General features: G+C 49.9%; 1 protein-coding gene across 2 annotated transcripts in view; it reads left to right on the plus strand.

Annotated features, from left to right (window-relative positions):
• The first annotated feature begins 10,109 nt into the window (after positions 1 to 10,109).
• DRD2 (dopamine receptor D2) overlaps positions 10,110 to 24,818 on the plus strand; it is a 61,357-nt gene continuing 46,648 nt past the window's right edge. For both annotated transcript variants that reach the window (XM_069468905.1, XM_069468906.1), the window contains exon 1: positions 10,110 to 10,435. The gene's annotated coding sequence lies outside the window, so the exon portion shown is untranslated. The remainder of the gene's footprint in view (positions 10,436 to 24,818) is intronic.

Consider the following 24,818-nt stretch of genomic DNA (forward strand, 5'->3'; position numbering starts at 1 on the left):
AGAGAGTGGGAGCTGAATCCAAGGTGAGGGTCTGATGGCCCCATGTATGGAGAGGGAAGGGGAGCAGAACCTGGAAACAGGCAGCGACAGGCAGCACCAGTTAGCCCAGGTCAACTCCAGTCTGTGTCTGAATTTAGGGATCTAGGTACAAGGACCAGGTGCTGCTGGACGGCATTTTCTTAAACTTCGCTTTGCACAGCGATCAGTGGTAGAAAGAGACTTTCCCACATACAAGAGGTCCAAATAATGTCCTACAGCTGTTAGGCAGGAAACTTTTTGCTGTCTGTCAACTGCGTGTCTGATCTGAGTCTTATTCCTGTCCAATTGGCAAGGCCTGTCCCCGAGCAGTGCTCGGGCCAAAACTGAATGGCCCCAGGCCTCCAGAGTGTCCACCCAATTCCCACAAAGGCCCTGGACTCTGAGAGGGCCAGACAGGTGGTTGCTACATCGCAACACAGGTGGGCTTGGGAGGTTAATGCAGTGGGGAAAGTAAGCTGGGAGGAGTCACCTGGTACACACCAAGAGATGCAGAGCCTTAGGCTGCAGGTCAGCTGGGCTGGTCTTGGAACCTGAAGAGCTGCTTTGAGGCCAGTCTCAGGTTGGCCTGGGGCATTGCCTCTGAGCCCTTTCAGGAAGCTCGGTATGTGCCAGGGTCCTTGGTTGTAGGCAACAGAAACTGATCCTGGCTGGCTTACACAGGTGAGGAAACTGAGTGGAAGGGCATAGTGGGCTCACAGAACAAAGACTTAGACCTGAAGACAGGCAGTCACCATGGCAGCTGTGGTGAGAGGAAGGAGGCACAAGTGTCGTTCGGCAAGGGCAGCCTGCCCAAGGCATCCCACAGCCACCCCAGCCATTCCATGAGGGACTCTTTCATTGTAGAGTCCCAGCTCTGGAGCCGAGAGCACCCAGTTGACTCAGCCCATCCACATGCTCATGCCTCCCTGCCAGGGAGTTGGGAGAGGAAAGACCCTCCACCAGCACATGGAGTGGTGGGCAGGGCATTGAGACCCACCAGAGGTGCTCACAATGGGGGGGGGGGTCTCTCCAAATAGGAAGCAGGATGGGCTGGTGGACAGGTGAAAATAAAGCCAAATTCTACTACTGCCTGCTAACTACTCACTGGAATGAACTTGAACTGTTTATTATTCTGTTCAGCATCCCAGCCCCTGTCACTTTGTTTGGTCCTGTGGGGTCTTGACCTTGGCTCTCATTCCTAACCGTGACTGTGTTTGTGTGCTCCACCTTGCTCTCAGCAGTCCCTGCCCTGATGCCTGGACTTTTACTTTGGGTGCTCTGCTAGTCAGGGTCCCTGCAGATGGCAGAAACAGATGGCATAGTCAAATAGGATCAATGGGGAAGAGTTTAGTACAAAAAACCCAAGAAGGCTACTACAAATATATAGGCAGAATGTAAGAAAACCAGAAGGGATACGGTAGCCTCCCAGGACTGGTGACAGTGGGGCTCCATTGCCACTTGAAGGGGCCAAGGATAGAGCAGTTACCAAGAGGGAGGGAGATGGAGAGCGAGTGAGAAGAGAGCAAGCACACAGGAGCTGTCACATGTGACTCACAGATGCGGAGTGCCCCAGCTCCCAGGAGTGATCTGGGCACTGACCCCACCTCATTCTCCTCCCACCCTCTGATTCCCTTCCAGTGGTTTAGCCCAATGCCCAGGAAGGCAGAGGCCAAGGGGGCCTTGATGTCATCCATATCCATCAGCTCCCAGGGCATGTGCAGGGTGGGGGAGGGTAGAAGGAAGACCTAGAAGGGAAAATCCAAGACATCCAGCACAGGCTTTTCTCCCTGCAATAGGCTTAAATCCAGAATTTGACCACTGTTCAGCTAGACCTGCATTCCCTGGTGTGTGTGAGTTTTGCGAATCCACCATTCGCTTAAACTCATGATAGTTAAGCAATTGTAATCCTCTAACAGGTGATTACAGGATTATCTGATGGGCTCAGGGAAACCCAGGTAGTTCTCAGGTTTCCAACCTGAGTGGCCAGCAGTCAGCCAGGGCCCTCTGGGAAGGCTTGCTGGGTACTGCTGGGAGCTGGGGTCGGGGAAGGATGAGGAAAGTTGGCCTTCCCCCTAGCTGGGGAGCCTCATGTGTGCCCCATGAGAGTCACGGGGGTGACAGGCATGCCCGTGGAAGCAGGTGCGTTCATTTCACAGTTCCTATGGAGTCACCTGCCGGAGAGGTCGAGCACGTCACTGAAGACAGCCAAGCCCAGCCACAGAGCACTTTCTATGTGCCAGGCACTGTTTCTCAAGGTGCTCCTACCTTGGGCAGGATCACATATGATCTTCACAAAAACTTTAAAAAGTAGATCTGGGGGAGGGGAAACAGATGAGAAATCCAGTCCCCTGGCTGTGAGGGGAGGTCAGGAATGTGGGCAAGGAAGTTTCTGCTCTGGGACTTCTGTACTCCTTCCTTCAAGCCACATGGACCAGAAGCTCAGTCAGGGCACTGCAACTGGAGGGCCAGCTCCTGCCTGTCCTGTCTCTGAAGATGAGAGGGGCAGTGACCAAAGCAAGAGCATGGCACAGTACAAAGAGGACTAGTTATGGTTTTTGTTCCACCCCTCTCTTCCCCTCCCCACTCCTTCTCTGCTGCCTCCCACCTCCTCTTTCTTTCTCTTCCTTCCTTTGCTCACAAGACATCTAGCAACATCCATTCACTTTCAAAAGCCCCTCTGTCCAGATGCTGAGCAAAAGGACCTCTCCTCCTATCCCTCCAACCTTCCCCACTCTACCCCCATCAAAACTTGCACACCCCCAGAGCCGCTCAGCTAGGAAGTCGAAAAGCAGTCTCCAAAAAACAACCCTCACTAAGGTGTGTATGACGGACAAATCACCCTTGAACCCCCAGGGGTGTTTGCTCATTAAGCCAAATGAGTTACTAATTGGGGAGCTTTCGTTTAACCAGCGCTTGTTCAAAGTCTACCCTGTGCCGGTTCTGTAAGGGGGAACGTGGAAGGATGCAGGTGAGCCAGAGGGTCTCGCCCTTTAGTCCAGGAGCAGAACAAGTACACAAATGACAACGTAGTCAATGTCACAGTCTTTCTTAGGATTCGGGTTTGGAAGATGTGGAAAGGCCTTATGGAATCCAACTATGTGAGTTGGGCCTTAAAAGACCAATAGGAATTGGACATATAGACATGGGGAAGAGAGATGCCAGGCATTTTAGACAAAGGGAACAGTGCGGGCAAAGGCCTGGAGGTGGACCTGCAACACATATCCAGAAAACAACAGCAATTCCTGCATGTGAGGACGATGCTTCTGCTGAAAGTAGGCAGAGAATGGGGTTCTTTAACTCCCGCCCCTTACTCTGTTCCTGCAGGGGAAGGCCCTGAGGCCCACAGCGGTTTTTTCTCCTTCCTCCCCGTACGCCCACCTAGTCCAGTCCCTGTGGCACTGGAGGAAGGGGCCAGAGGCTGTGTTGTCTTTCCTCAGTCTTGTCTGAAGATTTGTCTTGAACCACCTCCCAGCAACCCAGCTCCTACCTGACTCAATTCCCTGGGCAGAGCCACCTGTCATCAGATCTGTTGGAGCACAGGTGACAGACCTGGGGGCCTCTATGGGCCTTGGAGCAGCACCCCAACCTCTCCCAGTGGCTCCTTTCCTTCTCCCCTAGTTTGACCCCCTCAAATACTTGGTTTCTATAACTCTAATAATAATCCTCCCTCTGAATAGCTTACCCACTATTTATGCCTAATTACCATGTGGCACAATAATGATTATGTATAGCACTAAATGTGTCAGACTAACTTTGCTCCAAGTTTTGCTTCATTACAACACTGAACTCGATTCGTGTTAAATACTCGATTGAGTATTTAACTTCTCTGGGCGTCGGCTCCCACAGGTGCAAAATGAAGGGTGTGGATTAGATTTGTGCTTGCCCCCTGGCTAGTGCTCAGCATACTGGTTGGTGTTTTTGAAGCACAGAACCCTCACCCCCACCCCCTACATTATGATCTAATAGATCTGGCATTGGGCCTCCAAATCTGCAATTTTCTCTTAGTTTCCCAGGGATTTCTATTGATCCAATCCAAGGGATTGGATTGGATCAATAGACACTTGAGAAACTCTAGAGTTTCCCTGCTCCCATCCCTGCAACCCTTTCCAGAAAGCTTTGATTCATTCATTGATTCACACGCTCAGAGGGGAAAGTGCCAGCGATGAGGCTGGACAGAGGCAGGGACAGATGTGGCTGCAATATTCACAATAGCCAAAACGTAGAAACAACCCAAGTATCCATCAACATGGATAAACTTTTAATCCATTTTAGCAAGATTAGAATTTATCTCAAAGGTGACAGGAAAGACTTTTAAGGGTTTTAAGTGCGGTGACATGATCAGATTTATGTTTTAGAGGCAGCGTGGAAGACGGGCTGGAGTGGGGAGCGAGCAGTAGATGGCTTTGTAATAATGTACAGGAGAGAGGACGACGGCCTGGCTTGGAGTGGCGGGTGGCAGTGGGGGGACAGAGTGGGTGGGTCTGTGTGGCATTCAGAAAGTGGAATAGGCAGGACCCCGGGATTTGTTTTCCCTTTGGATCTGGTCTGTGGTTGCTGTTGTTGTTTGGCTTTGCAGTCTTTGTCCCTTCCTACTCTGGAGAACGCCTCATTATGTGGTCCTTGGGGACAGGCAGAGCCCTCAGCCCACAGAAGGGTGTGGCTCATGACCCACCTCAATCAATGAGAGGTGGCTGCCTCAGATTCTGACCCAGGAGCTAGTGACTCAGAGAAGCAGGCACAGTGGAGAGTCCTCTCTAGAGATAGCTCAAATAGCCACAACTTTCAGTTTCCAGGACAAGCATAACAGGGCCTGGGGATGTGCCAGTATCTGATGCCAGCAGTGGTGGAGATGCCATTTGGTACCCCGCACTTAGCTACCTACAATAGCTGAGTTCTTGATGGACTGCTGCTCCGCCTTGATTTTGGTTGAAAACCTAATATGTCTAGCTTTTTTTGTTCCTGCCTATCTTACAAGCTTGGTTCTCTAATCTCCTCTATGATTCTGTGAGCTACTACAATATTTTCAATGACTTCCTTTTCTGCTTAAACTGCCAGAATGTTTGTCTCCCACATGCGTGTTCCCTGATGGTGCTGGAGAAAGAGAGGGCGTGAGCAGCTGGATGGTGTGGTCCTCAGAGCTGGGGAACCCAAGCAGAGGAACAGGTTGCGAGGAAATGAATCCCAAATGCTGCTGGTGAGTTTATAGACTAAAAATACCTCTGCTCCTTATTTGCTCACCCTCAAATTGAGCTTTTCTTCACAATTGAGAGCTTCCTTTGAACTGCACTACTCCATTCAGCACCTGAGTGGTTGAATGGTCCTTGCATTTACAGACTACCTGAAATCTATCTCCCTAGTTTCATTGCCAACTCCCGGCTTCTGGAAGGGGAAGACCTTGCGTAACCTTTCCAGTGCTCTCCCCAGATGAATGACATTCTTGACATCACAAGGCTATGGGAGGGCAAACGAGATCAAAGATGAGAAAGTGTTTTATTATCTGTAGAAGGAGGTGAAGAACTCCATGGCAGTACTGATTGTACATCCCTAAGTACAACTCCAGATGTTATATATGAATTGAATGTCTTCTAAATTCAGTCACTTTCCCATCTATTTACCTGGTAATTTCCAAGATTTAAAAATTTTTTTTCATATATATCAACAACTGCAGTGCCCACTGAAACACAAAGTATATACTTTTTATTGTGGTAAAAGATACATACCATATAATTTACTATTTTAAGCATTTTTAAGTGAGTGGCTTAGTAGCATTAAGTACATTCACATTGTTGCTCAACCATCATCACCTTTGATCTCCAGAACTTCTTCCATCTTTCCAAACTGAAACCCCATATCTGCTAAATAAGTCCCCATTCATCCCTGTCCCCAGCCCCTGGCAACCACCACTCCACTCTCTGTCTCTGTGGATTGACTTCTCTAGGTACCTCATGTAAGTAGAATTATACAGTACTTGTCCTTTTGTGATTATCTTATTTTACTTGGCATTATGTCTTCAAGGTTGCATGTGGTAGCATGCATGAGAATTTCCCTCCTTTTTAAGGTCAGGTAATATTCCATCATATGTATATACCACATTTTGTTTATCCATGTTGATGGACACTTGGGTTGTTTCTACCTGTTGGCTATTGTGAATAATGTAGCACGAACATGGGTGTGCAAATACAGTGTGTATTTTATGACCTCTTCCCATCAAACAATTACATTAGTAATATGGACAATTGCACTCTAACTTATCTGTTTTATGGCTCTAAAGAATTGTATAACAGAATTTCTTAAAGTGGGTCACACCTGTATTCTGTATTGCTTTGAAATAGGAGACAGCAATGGACAAATGTCCCTTTCACACTGAGGTGGAGAAGCCCATTGGAGTCTACCAGTGAGGAAATCATTTTCCAAGGGCGAATTACACACGCAGATGTCAAAACTCTCAGGTAACTCTCTGCTCTTCTGCCTTGGTCCAACAGTGCCCTAAACTTCTGTCCTTTTGAAACAATCCTTTCCTTTGCACCCTTCCCTGGGGACTACCAGCTTAACCTGCTTTCTGTTCCTTCACTAGAGTATTCCGGCATGAAGCTGTGGCTCTCTCAGCAATGACAGTAACCAAGAATTCTGCACTTGTCTCAGGCTTTCTGCACTTTGAGAGACATAATAAAGTACAAAAGGGATGAATTCATTTTCTTTTTGCCCCACACCTCCTCTGACCCAGATGGATTGCCCCCCTCATGCTCCCGGAGTTATTTGCAAATGGGACATGAACAAAATGACAAAAGACAGAGGATAATGAGCAAAGAAAAATTTCCAGAGTGTGAAAATAGGGGTCCAGATCTCATCTGTAAAGTAGGTTAAGACATCTAGAGTCAGAACATCACACCAAAGGTGTCTGTCTGCCTTTCCTTCAGCACTCTGCAGTTGAGGTTTTCTATAAGAGGGGAAAACCCACTGAGCACCAGTATGTGTCAGTTGTCATTCCTGCATCATCGTCACAATAGCATTGTGATACAGCTCTCTGTTACCATTTCACAATGGAGGAAACAGCCTCAGAGATGTTCAGAACTTCCCAAGGTTGTTAGAGTTTTGATGTGAACAAAGTCCTGTGTGACTCCAATGTTGCAGCTGACCTTACCCAGCTCTGTGATCTAACTCCTCAGAGGAGGGCATTTCCCTTATTTTCTGTAGGGTGATTTTCAGAAGGGGGCTGTGACAGTCTGTGTCTGTCTGGGGGTGCATCAGCATTTGATGGAGACCAGTGAAGGGCCCTCCTTTCCAGGCCCCAGCCAGCCCTCGTTCTCCACCTTGGAGGGCAGTTCTTGGAGCACAGGAGGAAGTTCTCGTTTTCCCTATTCTCGGTTTCCTCATTACAGGGCCAACAACCCCCCCACTGGCCCCTAACCCATCTCCTATCCCTGCTATGGTCTGAATGTCTGTGTCTCCCTCAAAAGTCCAATGTTGAAATCCTAAGCCCCAAGGTTATGACATTAGAAAGTGAGGCCTTTGGGAGGTGATTAGATCATGAGTATGGAGCCCTCATGAATGGGATTGGTGCTTATATAAAAGAGACCCAAGGGAGCTCATTTGTCCCTTACACCATGTGAGGACACAGCGAGAAACCACCATCTACAAACCAGAAAGCTGGACCTCATCAGACACCAAGTCTGCCAGCCCTTGACCTTGGACTTCTCAGCTCCAGAACTGTGAGAAATAAATGTCTGTTGTTCGTAAGTTACCCAGTTTATCGTATTTTGTTATGGTAGCCCAAACAGACTAAGACAACGCCTGATACCCATTATTTTCCATTTGCTTACTATTTTCAACAACGAAAAGGGTAGAAATAAACTAAAGATTTAGGTAGCACATTGGATAGAACTTCTTGATTCCAAGGCTCTGCAACATATAGATGAGAAATTCAAGGAGGCTGTTGTAGACTCTTTTCCAGGAAAGCTATAAGGAAAAGGGACACCCTGCCCCCACCCGGACTACTTGGACTGGGTACAGTTCTGCCTGGAGGCAGGGGAGGCACCAAACGACCTCCAGAGGGCTCTGGCAGCCCAGGAGCCAGGAGCCTCTGGTGCAGCCGCCACTTGGCTGCAGATGTTCCCTGTCATCAATCACTCAGTGCATCTGTTTGCTGTGCCGCTTGTTTAAAGAGCGAGGCATTTGCTAATTGAAAACTAAAAGATCCATCCGTCTCACTCACAGCCAGCATGAAATCCACTCAGCCATGTAAAATTGAGGTAAAAAAATGCAGCACAGAGCAACCCTGTCCTTGGGTTGGTGCATCCAGTGGAGGTCACCCTGCTCTTCCGTCCACGTCCAGACTGAGCAAGGCTACACTTCCCGCCTCAGAGCAGCCAGAGGTTGCCCACGTTACCATTGTCTAAGACGTCCTCATCTATTAACCTCAAGGAAGCCCAGAGAGATAGGTATTATCAGCCCCAATTTAAAGTTGGGGAAACTGAGGCTAAGAGAAATTAAACAATTTAGGCAAGGTCATACAACTGGTAGGTGATAAAGGCAGGACACCCATCCAGGTGCTCTGTCTAGTCTGACCCTTCCAACCCACGCAGAGATGCTGAGTTGGGAGGCACCAACTCTCCCCTTAAGGGAATTAAACCTAGGAAAGAATGACCTGAGGGTATACGAGGGAAATACTGGGATTTCAAACATATCTGTAACGTTTGCTCTATACATAAATGTGGCTAAATGTTAGGATTGCTGATTGTTGTAATATCTCCCTATCCAGACTTTAGGGGAGGAGGGGACAGTCCACACTACAGTGTCAAAGGCAGGGAGCAGGGAGGAGGCATCCCCCCTCACAGCCTCCCCTGCCCCAAGTCCCTCCAGCGTTGGCTGTATTTGAGAGAAGTGATGTTTTGTGCTTCAGGAGAAGGGGGCTGGTCCAGTGCTGGATCTCTGTGGGATTTACAAGGGCACCCTCTCTCTCTGGGCCTCAGTTTCCCCTTTTGAAGTGAAGAGGGATTAGATGAATGCCACAGTCCTGTCCAACCCCAACTTTCTATAATTGTCATTGGAGGAAATGCTGAGATGAATTTAATCTTTGTGGCCCTGAGTGGCTCCATTGTAGCCATGCAGGGCTGACTCCCTGCTACGCAAATTCAGTCCTTTGTCCATGCTGTTCCCTCTGGCTGGAATGCTGTGCCAGCTTCTCCCCCATGGGAACTGGTATTTCTCCTTCAATGCCTGGCTCCTGTGAGGTCTTGCTTTTTAGTGCTTCACAGCACCCGTGTAAGCCACAGGTGCGTGGTATGTTACAGGTATTTCCCTGGAGGTCTCCTCTCTGGATGGGCAGGATGTGGGAGCAAGGGCCTGGTTATATTCCTCTCTGTGAGCCCTGAATCTGACCTAGAGTATGGCAAAGTGAAGACAGTCATTAATTGCTGAAGAAGAAAGAGCACAAAGGAAAGAGGAGAAGGAGGTTCCTCTGCAGCCCAAATGACTCTGGGCAGGGGCAGCAGCAGAACAATCCTCCCCACGACCCCACTTCCCCACTCTCCACACTCCCCAGTGCACACACCTCGGTTTGGAGTCAAAGGTGAGCTGGAACCCCAGAGGCCTCTTTTTGCATTTCCATCTCAGGTCAACTCCAAGCAGGATTTTCCTCTGGAAGAGTCAAGCAACGGAACTGACCACACAGTTTCCAAGACCTGAAGTAAGAAAACGGATCCTGGACCTCTTGGATACCTCCTCCTCCTTACCTGACTCCCTGGATGGGTGGTGCCTCCCGCAACCTTCGCCTCTGAGTCCTCAAAGAGGACTGCCAAGCAGATGAGGACACAGCCCTGCGTGCAGTGTGCCACTCTGGTGTGTGTGGCAGAGCGGTGGGCAGTCGAGGGCTCGGTTCCAGCCTCAAAGCTAGGAATGGCGGAATCCCCCACTCCCCTACCCTGGCCCCCGCAAGGCTCGGGCGGGCCAAGTAGGCACAAAACCGCTGGGCGGGGCGGAGAGGGGCGGGGCTTGTCCCAGGGGCGGGGCCCGGGGCGCCTCGTGGCCGGGGCGGCCCCGCCCCCTCCCTCCCTCGCTCCCCGCGCCCGTGCGCCGCGGAGCTGTCCAGCTTCAGTGCCGGAGCGGCAGCCCCCAGCGCGCACCGCGCCGCCTCCGCGCCTCGCCGCTGCGCCGCACTCCCGCCCGCCTGCCCCGCGCCCGGCCCCGCCCCGCCCCGCCCCGCCGCGGCCGGTCCACTGCTCCCCGCGGGCCGGAGCCGGCCGAGCGGCTGCCCGCCGGGGCTCTGAACGGCGCGGCGGGGCCGGGAGCCAGGGACCCGCCGAGGAAAGCGGCGGCCCCGGACGGCTGCTGGAGGGGCGGCCGCGCGTGGATGCGGCGGGAGCTGGAAGCCTCGGGCAGCCGGCGCCGTCTCTGCCCCCGGGCGCCTTATGGCTTGAAGGTAAGCACCCGCTGGATGGGCCGACAGGCGACACCGGGCCCAGGCGGGGTCACCGGAGGGGAGGAGGGAGCTCCGAAGGCGGCGCGGTCGGTACCAGAAGTTTGTCCGGCCACTCCGGCGCTGCCTGCCCAGGAGCTCCCGCCTAGGGTCGGGTTCTCTACCGACTCTCCGTCGGGACGCTGCCTCGGGGACGTCCGGAGCCCGGCGCTGCCGTCCCCTCTCCCTCCTTCTCGGTATCGTTCTGGCTGCCAAGGCGGGAATCCTCGGCCGGGCAGGAGCGGACGGGCCCGCCGAGGCAGCCTCCCCGCGGAGCGCCAAGAGCGAGCCCCGCCAAGGGATCTCTCCTCCGGCACCCGAGCCTGGGAACCCAGTTGCACGGCCAGTTTCCGACCACCCCGCAGGAAGAAGGGTTGTTTTTGGCAACTCCGTGTTTGCGCGACCTGAGACTTCAGTTTGTAAGGGCAAAAGCCAAGGATGAGGGAGAGGCGGGTGCTGGGTCTGTTCTCCCGCTCCCTGGTTTGCCGCTGTCCTTGGTTCTGAATTTTCGTTCTCCTACACCTTCTCTGGGTTTGGGACCCAGTCCGGGAGGGAGGCTGGGGTTCCAGACCCATCTGGACCTGCGAGTGCGGGTGACGGTGGGAGCAGCAGTGGAGGGTGACTGTCCGGCTCTGGAATGGGCCAAGAGCCCAGCTAGGGCGATGTGCGGAGACAAGAGGCAGCTCTAAGCGCCAGACAGCGCGTCCCCATCCCAATCTGCGGGCAGCGTGTGAGCGCTTCCTCTTGGAGAGCAGAGGTAAGAGGGTGCGTGTGCGTCTACATAACAGGCTTCGCCATGGACACAAGTCACAGCACTGCAGCTCCGTAGGGACAGGCCCTTGCTCTCAGCCACAGGGAAGCTGTTTGAGCAAGTCCCTGCTGCCCCACCTGGCACCCCACTACTTTTTGTTCTGGGGCACCTGAGGTTTTGTGAGGTGCAAGGCACTTTGTGGATCCCTCTCCAGACACTTCTGCACATCCAACCATTTCTGGATTTTGACCAAGCTACAAACCTTTTGGGCTAAGCCTTGCTCTTCCCTAGGGAACTAGGAACTAGATGTTCAGTGATTCTACCCACCCAGCCTAGATGAAAATACTGGTGCTTATGCCTGTTTCATCCTTCAGCCTTAGGACCACTTGAAAAAGAAATCATTCTTCTCATCTTTCCGCTTGTGCTGTTGTTTGATGAGGGTGGGCAGAGGGAGACCGTGGTCAGTGTGAACAATTTCAAGAAAATCAGCAAGCTGGTTTCCTGGGTTCCACCTCCCACCCCCACCTTGGACTTCTCTGCTCAAAATTCCTGGCACATTTGTTTCCAAGGCAGCTTGATGCCATCTCTGAACTCAGACAGTGAAGAGGTTTGGCAGGGTCAGACCTAGAGCAAAATGAGAGCCAAGGTAGTCCCAGCTTTGGTCTCTTAAAGAACGTTCTAAGTTCCTTCTACCTTCTCTATGCAGCCTGAGGATGAAAGGTACCTGGAAAATGGAGAGATTCTAATTTCTGGCAGAGATCTGGGCAGCATTTCTCTAAGGGGTGTTTTTTTTTTTTTTTTTGAACTCGCTGGGAAACTGGTTAAAAATGCATATTTTTGCTTCTTCCCTGAAAAACTGCTGAATGAGAATCTCAAGCAGGGGCCAGGAATTTATATTTGAACAATATTTCTGGGTGATTCATATGTACACTGAATTAGGAAATCATTTCTCAAAAAGCGAGACTCCTTAGAGATTCTGTATAAATTTTATTTTGAAAATCGAAAGCAAGTTTATTTTACACAAACTTGGTGGCAGGTATTCTAGCAAGGAAAATCTTTTGAAAATGTAAAAATGCATTTTTAAGAGTTAAAAGAATCACATACCTTGGCAACCATTTGCTGATATCTAAAATATTCCTAAATTTCATATATTTTAAATTTATAAAAATTAAGGTCTTTAATCTCCCCCCTTGTCTCCCGAAGTCACATCTGTTAAATTCTTCAAGTGTAGGACTACCGGTGGAAGGATATCCCCGATTCAATCCCTTTGCTGCAGTTGAGGGTATAACCCAATCCTCTCTTCCCCAGGATGCTTTGAGCTTTTATTCTCTCTAAAATAGATTTTTGGCCCCTTTGGAAATCACCAATATGGCTTCATATTGACATCTGTAAATACTAACTGCCCCACTCTGGGGGCCAACCCAGTGTGTTCCTCCTCCCCTCCCCTCTGGGTGAGTTGTTGTCTTTCACTATGCATGTGCTGTGATCTGTTAACCTAACTGCTCCTGAAATGCCAAGGAGTGATTAGTTCAGCCTAGTAGCACGTCATGTTCCCCAAGGCTGGTAGCCACTCGTGCCCTGCTGCCAGTGACATATTGACTGTATCGATTTGGTTCTTGTGCTCCATAAGCTAGGAGGCTTGTAGGGGTGAAAAGGCTAGTAATGATGCTTGTGGGCTAGTATGTCTTCTACCTTCACCTGCAAGGTTGGATTACTTCTATCTGGAACATGCAATTATAATCTGGAGAATGGTGTAGGAGAACCTGAAATTAAGAGAAACCCTTATGTTCTTCCTCTTATGCCATGGAAAGCAAAAGGGAGCTTAGGGTCTCATCAGAAGTATGACTTCATATACTCCTGAGAGTGTCCTGCCGAAGCCAGATTGGTCTGAGGTCACCATTCTCTGGGAAAACAAGTGTAAGGGGACTCTGGCTAGAGAGAGCTGTCTCCATCTCCCCTGCAGGGGAGAGCTGCAATTTGGTGTTAAGGAAGAAGCGTGGCGGTGAAGGTGGCACTGCGTATGTGTGGGTATGTGTGCATGCACATGTATGTGCACAGCCTAGGAGGGGCAGGTATGATGAGAGCTTCTTGAGCCAACCCCACCCCTTCCAGGGACTCATATTTTCTGCCTTGCCACCGCCTACTTCTCCCTCCCTTGTGGCTTAATACCTATGAATCTCCAGCAGTGAAGGTGTTTCAGCACCTAGGAAGGGAGAGAAGAATCAAAGTTGGGGTTTTATAATGCCAGGACCTCAAAGCTGTATTTGCAGTATTTCCCAGAATCAGACTATCTATCAGCAGGTCACAATAATCTAAGATTTGAGGTTTTGAAAATAACTTAGAACAGCAGCCCAATCATTCACATTTGCTTTGGAACGTAGTTTATAGGACTTTAGATCCTTAGATTATTTGGGCTCCTCAGAAGTCATCTTGCATGCTCTGACTCCAAATAGGGAGTCAGAAATATGGTGGTCTTTATCCTGTTATTAAAATTCTCCCAAAACTGAGTGTTGTAAACTTTCTACTTTCTGGGCACCAGAATTGGACTCAGCAACCAAAGCTTTTCCATCTTACCAGGAGCCCTGCTTAGCAGAGGAGCAACCTGCATTTAGGAAACACTTGGAAACCATAGGCAGCAGAAAGGGCACAGCTTGGTTCAGCTTCTCAGCAGGCACCCTCCTCTGTGGGTGGCCTCTTAGCTGAACCCAGTACCATTCCCCTTCCTCCCACTTCCAATAAGGCATCTTGTGACCCTGGGAGGACTCTAAGATCTGGCTTTGAGATTATGTATAAACCCAACAACTCTCCAGGATACAAAATGGAGCCACTAAGGATATGCAAATTGCTTATTTACCGATTTTGGGTGGTAGACTGATATTATCTCCAGTTTTCAAAATTACTCTAATAGTGTTAGAATCCATTAATATACCCTGCCGCCTCTCACCTGTCCCATCACCAGTGTAATTGAAGATGGCTTTCTTATTTTTTTAAGAATATTAGAATCATATTATCCAAATGCATATGCTTGGAAAATAGCTTGATTATAGTGTCAGTACATGGGAATGGAGGAGTAGTAAAACTATAAGATGCAGCCACTTGGTTTGCTTCGGTTTGGGTCCAGAGAAACGAGAGAAACTTGCCCTCTGAATTGCTCATTTTCCTCTTCTTGTCCCTTTCACCTCCATCTGATAAATGGGTTAAATCACACCCGTGGCAGTCGGGATACCCCTGGGAGGGTGCAGTTCCTTTTCCCCCTACGAGAGCTGGGAATGTTTCTCTTCAGAGGAACCAAGGCCCCTGCTGGCTCCAGTGTACAGGGAGGAGCCAGCGATGACGCACTGGGGCCTGGGGACTCCCTCCTCCCTTGGGCAGGAGAGGCTGTGCTGCCGCAGTGTTCCAAGCTCGGAGGGCTGGGAGCTGCCGGGGCATTTGGGGGAGCATGGGGCAATGTACGAAGGTGGGAGCAGAGGAGAAGCAGACTCTCAGGGACCTTTGGGAGAGGCTGAATATGCATTGAATACAGGCACCAGTTTAGTGCAATTTGGGCAATTTTGTCATAATCTGATGGCACCTGCAAGGATTTTCACTTTTTCCAGGAAGAAATGAGGAAATTCTTTGCTGTCTGCAGAGACAGGAAAGGGAAGGGAAGGAGGCTTTTCCCGAAGGCCTCTGAGTAATGTCAGCCTGCTTCCAGACAGAGGATGGTAAGTGGAGTCAGGCAGACTCAGCTCTCAGGGCCCCCATCAACAGGCCTGCCGACAGCCTGGGCAGTCCTACAATCTAGGAAGCTGCCGCTCAGCACAGCACTGCAGCTGTGGCCCCAGCGATACTCCGCTGCAGATGTCTGAGAGCCAAAAGAGTGCTGGGGCCCTTCCGTTAGTCACTGGGTTCCTTCAGAGCGTGCCTGCCCTTCTCGATCTCACCCCCGCCTTGTTGTTATTGTTTGGGTTCTAAGTGGCCCAGCAGGAGAAAGACATTAGAAATGAAATTATTTTTGTGACACGCTGTATAATTGCCTCGTCTCCTTCCTGCTACCCCAGGCAGCACCATCACTAGCAATTGCCAGGAACCCCTGGTCTGGGAAAGTGGCTTACTCACAGGCTTCTTTAGAGTGGCTGCTTTTGACAAGTGGCCCTGCTCACCAGTCCCTCCATCGCTGGCCTCATCATCATAACAGCCAACATTTACCGTGCACTTGCTGTGTGCAGGACACTGTGCTCAGCACTTGACATGTGCTTTTCGTTTCAACTCCCGATCCGGCAACAACTCTGTGAAATAGGAACTCTTGTTATCCCCATTCTGCAGAGGAAGAAACATGGCCTTAGAGAGGTAAGTGGCTTGCACAAGGTCACACAACTAATGTGTAGAGATTCAAAGCCAGACTGTCTTATGCTAGAACAACAGCTTTCTCTCTAAAGAACTATTGCATAGTACTTCTTTAATGAACTGCAGTGGTGGTGAGCTTTGCATAAGAAGCCAGGAAAGTGAGGACGGAGATAGCAAAGGAAGAAGGATGGATGAAATAACACCATGGGATTCTTAAATTTGAGGACCAGCAAAGAAGTGTTATTCTGGGATCACTTTGGATCTGGGCCCCTCTGATGAAAGGCACTGGGCATGAACTTCAGCAAGCAATGGGAGCAGAGGGGAGGGAGTGTCAACTAAGCTTTCCCACCTAGGGGGCAGTGCAGGGGAGGAGGTGTGGATGGATCATCTGTCAAACCATCTGGAACTGTGATGATGTCACCTTCTGTCCCACATCTCTTTGAGGTGAAAGGATGAGTGCAACATTTATGCCTTTGGTATTGCTTTCTTATCGCCAAAGAATGAAAACTTGTTACTTCTCCAAGACTAAGCTTCTGGACTTACAGAAAGGTGGGGAGTGGGATGGCCTGGGATCCTGCACAGACACAGGAGTGACTCATGAGAGTTCTTTGTACAAACTAGCTGATCAGCGCTTTTCTGGTAGACAGGGGCAGGAGAGCCCTGGGTGTCCCCGGGCAGGACATTTAATCTGTGCATCAGTTTTTTTCAGTCACAAAATAAGGGAACTATTTATATGTTGCCTAATAGATGGAATTCCTAAGATTCAACAGCACTGAAGACTCCACTAAGATGCTCTAATAATTGTGTTTGTCTTGTAATAAGCTAAAAGACTTCTAGTCTGTTGTTGAAACTTACCATGAGTTTTATGAATGATATGTACTAATATTTAATCCCTTATTTAAACCTTTTTAAAAACAACATAGTATGGTAGTTAAGCCTGTGGGATATGGAATTAGACTCCCAGAATTTGAATCCTGACTCTGATTTTTAGTAATGTGACCACAAACAAGTTGATTAACTTCTATCACTTTTGGTTTCTCAGCAATTAGTTAAGGTAATAGAGATAAGACATATGAAAGAGTCCCTGGCAAAAGTGAGCAGTCCACAAGTGTTAACTATAATGATTGTTATTGTTAATAAGTAATAAATTTTAACAAGAAACTTAACACTTTCAGCTGTTGTCCTTTTGCACTAATTCAGCCCCTGACCTTACACCTCTGAAATTATTTTTCTAAAACTTTCACAAAATTCAAGTTTATACTTCTTATGCCATCACTTATCTGCACCAAAATTCTTTGGCACTCATCTGTCAGCAGCTCTTACTCATCTTGAGCAAGAGAGGGGTTCAAATTGCTTGTCATCCCTTTCTTTGAATTGGGTGCGGCTGAACTCATTCCCATCTCACCCCATGGGAGCCAGGAGGATGTATCGGTCTTCCTGGTGATACTTTCCAAGGCCTAATTTTTCTTCCTGGTTTCTTGGGTCCTTCATCTACTGCCTCACAGTTGGAGCCTTCCCGTTTGGCAGTGTCACACGGTGCCACGCACTCTGGCACAGGACACTTTTTATTAAAAATACAAAATGAGGAGAATATACTAGTGTACAAGGACAAGGAGACTTTTCTTTCTTTTCCTAGATTGAGAGGGACAAAGAACTTCACACTGAGTAGATCCCAGAACTGGCAGAAATGTATGCTCTCTCTCTTCTGGGGTCATTAATGTTTTTGGAAGAATTATGGTCCTGCCTGAGAAAGGAAGATGGAACACAGTTATCTTCTGGCCCTGAGGCTCTACAGTCCAGAAAGCTGCTCCCTTTTATTTGCTTTTTCCTTTATCTATGAATCCTTCCTTGGAGAGGACTCTGCTGTAATTGGCATGCATCTATCTCTGGCCAATTACAAATTCTCACTGTTCAGTGACAGCGGATTTCAGAGGGCGCTGCAGGAATTCTGTTCCCAGCTCATTGTCCTCAGGTCATTGCTTTTTGGACTCTGTGCTCTCTCAACTTTTTCATTCATTTATGGCAGGGCCAACAAGAGAAGTGAATTGACGAGCAGAAACTAGCACCCAGGGTCCCAAGCAGAGGATGGCAGGGCCCCCAAAGTGGATCCATGTTTCCATACGCGCGTTTCCTTGAGTAATGTGTACAGCTGAAGGTCTGGGATCACTCTCGATGACGAATGGCACAAATTCTCTCCTGGGACCAGTCTTCTGTGTGGAGCCATCTTAATGCTAATCTCTCCATTTTGCATTTCTTGTCTTTCCCACTAGACTGTGAGCTCCTTGAAGCAGAGAATTTGTCTCATACTTCTTTGGGACCTATTACAACCTAAAATGGTGCTAAGCACTTGGTCATCACCGAAATTGTTGAGTGAGTGAGAGGGTGGGTGGATGAGTGATGGGTGGGTGGAGGAGGGCTTACTTCCCCAGAGCCACACGCTCTCTGTTTACTTGAAGCCCAACAACAGTGCGTGGCAGTGTCTGAGGTATCCCCCACTAGAGGTATCTAGTGAATCAGCAAGGTGCTTTATACCTTCTCTCTTTCATCCTCAACGAGCACTATCCGGCCTCCATCAGCCATGACTACACTATAGGTTGGCTGGAAATTTTCCACAGTTGTCATAGGGCGTGGAAGTGGGAGGGTGTTGAATAGTTGGAGCTGCTTCAATCTGATGCACACATAGAGAAGAAGGTCTTGGGTGAGCTGTTGAGGAAGCACGTAGAGATGTGCTTGTTCAGGTCAGCCTGGGGACCTGAAGACAGGTAGGACAGGGCAGCTATTGGGGGATGTCCTTGGTGCTCTGGGTGGCTTCTGTGTTTCGAAGCTGGGATTTAGAGTTTGGGGAACTGGGCTGGCCCTTCATTCAAAAGGTAAAGATAAGCATCCTTCTACCTGAGACCCTCCAAAAGCAGTAACAGTTTGAACCTATCTTTCTCTAAAGCATTTCTAGGAAGTGGGATATGCAGCTCTGCTCATAGTTATTCAGCATAACAAAGGGATTCAGAGGACGCACTCAGAAGTCAGATTGACATAGGCTCAGATCTTTGTCCCATCAGTCTTGAGCTCTATGACCTCCATCAAGATACTATAACCCTTTGAGATGCAGTTTTTTAACCATAGTACTTACCTGACAGGGTTTTGTGCAAAGTAAATGAATCATGCATATGAAGTGCCTGGCCCGGCCCCTGACACGTGGTAAGCGTTCAAAAAACATTCACTGTCATTATTCTTACCATAATTGTCAGTAGGTGTGGAAATGTACACAGCACCCTTCCCAATCTGTGCTCCCAATTCCATCTTCTCTCTTGTGCAGGGAGAAAAGTGGTCATTGCAGATAAGGAAATTAGACAAGGTGGCACTTGACTTGTGTAGAGTGCTGTCCTTGGAAGAACCCAGTGTCACACAACAAGGGAGTAGGAGATCTGGATCAGAACTTCCTTCTGTCCAGGGTTTCCCTCCAGACCCTGCTGTCCTCAGGTCAGAGTGGAGCAGTAAGGAGCTCAGTGGCCAAAGAGTGGAATTTGAAGTGGGGATGGCATAAGGTAAGGACAGAGGCATAGGCAGGGGCCGGGCTGTGAACCTTGAAGTCTTATGAAGGATACTGGACTCCCTCCTGAGGGAGATAAGAAGCCGTCATGAAGGACTGGGTTTTAAGCAGGAGAATAACTCCACTGATTTGATTTGCATTAAAAAAAAAAAAAGTACAGAGGCTGCTCTGTGGGGGAACTGATTTTAGAGGACACAAGCCTGGAAGGAGAGTAGCGAGGGGAGTTTGCAGTTGTCCAGGACAGCGATGCTGGCAGCCTGGGCCAGGGAGTGGCAGTGGAGATAGGAAGGCGTGAAACGTCTGAAAAGGCATTTCAAGTTCCCCAAACACGGTGACTGATGGGCTACGGAGGCTGAGGGGAGGAGAGAACCAAGGTGACTTAAGGACAATGAAAGAAGAAAATTAAGGATGTCAGTCAAAGTGTATGAATGTTGGGCCAGAAATCTAAGCTAGGCAGAAAGTAAAGGCAAGATAGGCTGTGGCTACTGGGGGGAGAAATAGAAGAAGCGGACTGGTGGTGTTGCTCAAGTTGGAGGACTGGTACCCTGGGAGTGATTGAGCGATCGAGCTGGGGTGCAGAGGCCATGGGGTCACAGAGTGGGGAAACCGAATTTATGCCCTTGGAGAGGAGCAGTCCTGGCTGATGGAGGGCCCAGGATGCAACCACGGGAGTAGGTGATTGAAGTAGACAGCGCACTGGGAGATGAGGAGGTCAAGATGCTGGCAGGCCAAGATGTTGGAAGCTGATTTTACCCAGGTTGATGGCACAACTTGGGCTGGAGGGAAAGGCAGTGAGCTAGGTGCCAAAGACTTCAGTGAAGGAGAGGAGGGGACCAAGAAACTATGGGTGACAGTGACAAAGAGCAATAGCAGGATCGTGGATGGGCAGTGTGCACTGAAAGGAACAGGGTCTTCACAAGAGGGTAGAGGAGCAGGTAAGAAGGCACGGGGTGGGGGTGCCGAGCTGCCTCCTGCAGGCTGCAGAGGAAGTGGTGCCCTCAGCTGCGACGGGAGGGAGGGGCCACTGCTGCCCCGTGTACACACCTCCCTTCCAGGTCTCATCCTCCCTCCTGCTCTTCTCTTCTGCTCCCTCACTAGCTCATGAACTTACGGGATCATCTTCCTCTCCATCTCTACAGAGAACAGGAGAGAAAGAGAAGGAAGGAGAAAAGAGGGTGGTGAGTAGGTGTAAAGACATGGGTGAGAGAGATGCACGGGGCGGAGGTTGCACAGAAGAGGGAAGAAAATGGATGTGTTGGCACGTGTCGTTCCTCTGCACCCAGTGTACCGTAGCTAGACTTTTAGCACGCTGTTTTCTCTGCCTGAACGTGCCAGCCCTTAACTTTAAAGGCCAACTCCTACTCAGCATTTGAAACTGAGCACAGACATCACGTCTTCCAGAAAGCCTTCCCTGATTTTCCTTCCTACCCTGCTCCACCTGCCTGGGCTAAGGTCTCCTCCTGTACTTCCCTAGGATGCAGTGTCGGATTGTTTGTTGCTGTGTTGTAACTGCCTCTTCACCGCTCTGTTTCCTCTACTAGATGGTGAACTCCCTGGAGGCAGGGATGGAGTCCTCACCTCTTAGGCCCGGTGCCAGCGCACTGCACTGTATACGGTGGGACTGTGATCAGGGACCCCCCAAACACACAATGATAAGACGGCAGCACTCAGCATCCTCCACTCATCCTTGAAATCTTCCACCTTCTTACGGTGATTTAGACTGGGGGGATCCTGGGATGGCGAAGCTTTGAAGAACCTCAGGGACCCACACTAGCTCTCCATGCCTGAGTGAGAGAATTGCACTCAGGGAGGGAAGTGACACATCGAGTCTCCTGGCCGCTTAGCAAACGGCCAGTCTCAGGCCCGTTCCCACCACCAAACCAGCGCCCTGCCCCAGGCCCGGTAGCCAGAGAAGGTGTGCACCACACTGTGTGGCCTCCGGTAGCTGCATGAAAAATGTCCCCCACTTAACCAGCTCCAAAAATCATCCTCTCATTTATTTCTTTTCATTTCTGGATCCAAAACTGATTTGGTGAGCTTTATTACTCAGCTCTATTTCATTGCCTGGGAAATACAGATATGTGAACTGCAAAGTAGGACCAGGCTAGTACTCGTACATTTTGAGGGGTTCACGGCTTTGAGTGCCGGGGCTGAGGAGCCACCAGCATCCCCATTTTCTTGCAGGGAAGCAGATTGTAGGCAAGTGGCTGCTCAGTATACCCAGTGACATGCAAAAGCTCCCTGAATGCCGTATTGTTGTCATCCAAGATAACGTAATGAGGTATACTGACTACGCCTGTGTCATCAGTCACATCTTAGGGACTGGGCAGCAAGGAAGGGGATAAGAGAAGAGGTAGTTCCCATGCCCGCCCCTAGCCTATACATGGAAGGTGGTAGGATGTCAATAAATACTTGCTGCATGAATGAATGAGGGAACGAATGAATACTGTCCTCTTGCAGAGCAGGCTGTGATTTGCTCAAAAGCATGTGGAGCAGAACGACTGCAAGCCCACGTGGGCTCCCTGCACCCCAGGGCATCAAGAAGGTCTGCAGAGGGCAAGGGAAGGTGGGAAGATGTCGGCAGAGCTCACAGCCACATGACTTAACCACGGCAGGGCCACATAAACTTGGGAAGCGTATCAGCTTCCTGTGGCTGCCGGAACAAAGTACCACGAACTGGGTGGCTTAAACCAACAGAGACTTATTCTCTCATAGTTCTGCAGGCTAGAAGTTCAAGATCAAGGTGCCAGGATGGCCCTGCCCTCTTTGCAGGCTCTTGGGGAGAATCCAGCTTCCCATGGCTCCTGGAGCTCCTTGGCGTGCGGCAGCATCAGTCCTCTACTCCAAACCCTGCCTTCGTCTCCACGTGACAGTCTTCCCCCTGCGTCTCTGTCTTCTCTCCTCTTCTTATAAGGATACTAAGCATGATTTAGGGCCCATTCTAATCCTGTATGATCCCATCTCTACCTTTGATTGCATCTGCAAAGACCTTATTTCCAAATAAGGTCACATTCTGAGGTTCTGGGTGGACATGAATTCTGGGGGGACACTACCCACTACGGAACTTCCTGCCTTGCTGGCTCCTGGTCACTAGACATCTTTTGCTTCTTTTGGGGCAGGACCGTTTCTCCCCCAGTTACCTGCTTGGGAACAGCTGCCCACTTATCTAACTGAAGCGTCAGCTCCTGAGTTAGAAGGCAAATGAGGACGAGAAAGAAAGCAATTAGTACAACTGGGAGTTTGGGATTAGAAGGGATTCACTGACCTGCTGGCACAGTGGTTAGTAAGGGGTAAGGTAGGGTAGTTTGGAGGAAGAGAAGGGAAGGAGGGGCGTCCCCTGAATGTTCCAGAAAGAGGAGGCCCATGGGAACCTGGATTCTGGGGGCACTTGGGTGCAGGCCCAGTGATGGTGGTGGCTAAGTGCTCATGTTGAGTGCCTTATGTAGTCCAAAGGAACTCAGGGATTTGAAGTTGTTCACTCAATGTTCATTCTATGAGCATTTATTAAATGCCTCCTATGCACCAGGATCTTAGACTAATGCTCTCATTTCACAGATGAGAACACTGAGGTGTCAGTGGGTTGAGTGAGTTACCCAGACTCTTGGGGGCAGAGCCAGGACCGAAATCCAAGCCTTCTAACCCTCAGTGCACCCCACACAAAGCAATGTTCTCCTCTCATGTGCTCCATCCTGCCATGGGGATCCCTAATCTCCACCAGGTACTAGTAATAATAATGACCCTGTGTCTGGACAGGCTGGACCATGCACAGCACGTGTGTGCAGCATGTTTCCAGAACTCACTTCACTGCTGCTCCCCGATGTGGTGGGGTGGAGACGGGGGTCAGGAGGGCTCCCTGACTCCAGCCATTGCATTCAGCTTTATTGGGGTGGAGGAGGGGAGGCTGGGATCCTCATTCCCTGTGAAGGAGGAGAAGATCAAGGACCTCTCAGAGGCTAACAGGGACTCGCTTTCTGAAACGAGCCCTGGACCCTGAGCCCAGCCATTACGTTTGCCCAGATGGCCAGTCCAGTCCACAAGGACATAGGGGATGCTGGTGGTGCCAGGGAAGTTTTCTGGGCCCTGCAAACAAAGGAGCTTGTGGCCTTGCAAATTTACCTTCTTGCAGTCCTACCATAGCACCCACCTGCCAATGTTTGGAGCTGCCTGTAACATTTCCCAGTGGGGCTGAGTCATCCAAGCCTCCCCTCCTGGGCCTTCCAATCTGGATGCTGGTTTATGATGCCCAGGTCCATAGTGGATGCTTCGTAATTACACGTTGAATGACTAGAGTAAGTCTGGAGAGAAAATCTTACTGTGACAGAGGAGGGAGGGTGTTGGGGAAAGGGGTGTAGGGGATTTCCAAGGAGCTGTTCACAGCCCAGTTTTGGGACTTGAGGCCTCAGAGACCCCATCTGGGACTTGGCTTGAGGGCTGTGCTAGTTTCCCAAGCACCCAGAACACCGGGGCCTCCCAGCTTCTCTGGCTTTTATCTCTTCTTCATCCCTGAGCAGCTCTCTGCCCTCCGAGGCATCTCCCCACACCCTGTCTCCATGGTAATGTCACAGCTGCAGGAGACCATGGCCCTGGTAGGGAAGAGGAGAAAAGAGCAGGGACAGGAGCACATGTGGCCAGCAATGTCCATGTGCCTTCTGAGCAGGGGGCTCCAATGGGCCAGGGAGGTGCCCACACCAAAGGCTGGCATCCAGGAGTGGCCAGGGCTGAGGGCCCCACAGCACAGCCTCTGAATGTTCTTTGGTCTGGAAAAGGAGCTCTTGAACAGCACGTGGAGTCTCTGTCCCCAGGGGGCTTACAGAGGCTGGTAACTCAGGTGTCTCCCTAGGTGGGGCTCACAGCCAGTGCAGCTTGGGACAGACCCAGGTTCTCTGTGGCCCAGGAAAGCCCACTCACCTGGGTGTCTCCATGTTCTGTCCTCCCTGTTTTGCTCATCCCTGTTCCACCAGCCTGTGGCAGCTCACAAGTGCTGCCAGGGCTGGGGAGGACAGGGCACTGGTGCCAGGCGGGAGAGGGCAGGGGACCCAGCAAACAGCCCCTGGAGCAGCCCCCGGGGGAACTGGAATAATGGCAGAAATGAGCAGCCTGTCTGAAGATGGTTGATCTCACAGCGCCTCCGATCAGAGCCCCTGAGTTTCTGTTCACCAGATACAGAGACCCAAGAAAACCTCATAGAATGGACACGAAGAGCAAAGCAATGAAAGGAAAAGCTGGAATCCAGCACCTTTCTTCCAGAGCCACAGCACTATTCCTTGGGTCCCACTGCCCAGTTTCTTTGTGATTTGGCAATCTGCTAATTTGTTGGGTTCCTTTCTCTTTTTGAGGGGGCAGGAGTATTTTTTATTGATATGTAATAGTTGTATGTATTTTGGGGGTACATGTGATGTTTTGATACATGCTTATAATGTGTAATGATCAAACCAGGATAATTGGATATCCATCCCCTCAAACATTTATCTTTCTTTTATATTGAGAACGTTCCAATTCTTCTCTTCTAGCTATTTTGCACTATAGGATACATTATTGTTAACTATAGTCACTCTACTGTACTGTGGAGCACCAGATCTCATTCCTTCTATCAAACTGTACTTTTGTACCCATTAACCTACCTCTCTCCATCCTCCCCCTCTCCAGTCTCTGGTGACCATCATTCTACTCTCTAGCTCCATGAGACGGGCTTTTTTAAGCTCCCACTTCTGGGCTGTCTATGC

The sequence above is a fragment of the Eulemur rufifrons genome, chromosome 6 (assembly GCF_041146395.1).
Source record: "Eulemur rufifrons isolate Redbay chromosome 6, OSU_ERuf_1, whole genome shotgun sequence".
In the NCBI taxonomy this organism is placed as follows: Eukaryota; Metazoa; Chordata; class Mammalia; order Primates; family Lemuridae; genus Eulemur; species Eulemur rufifrons.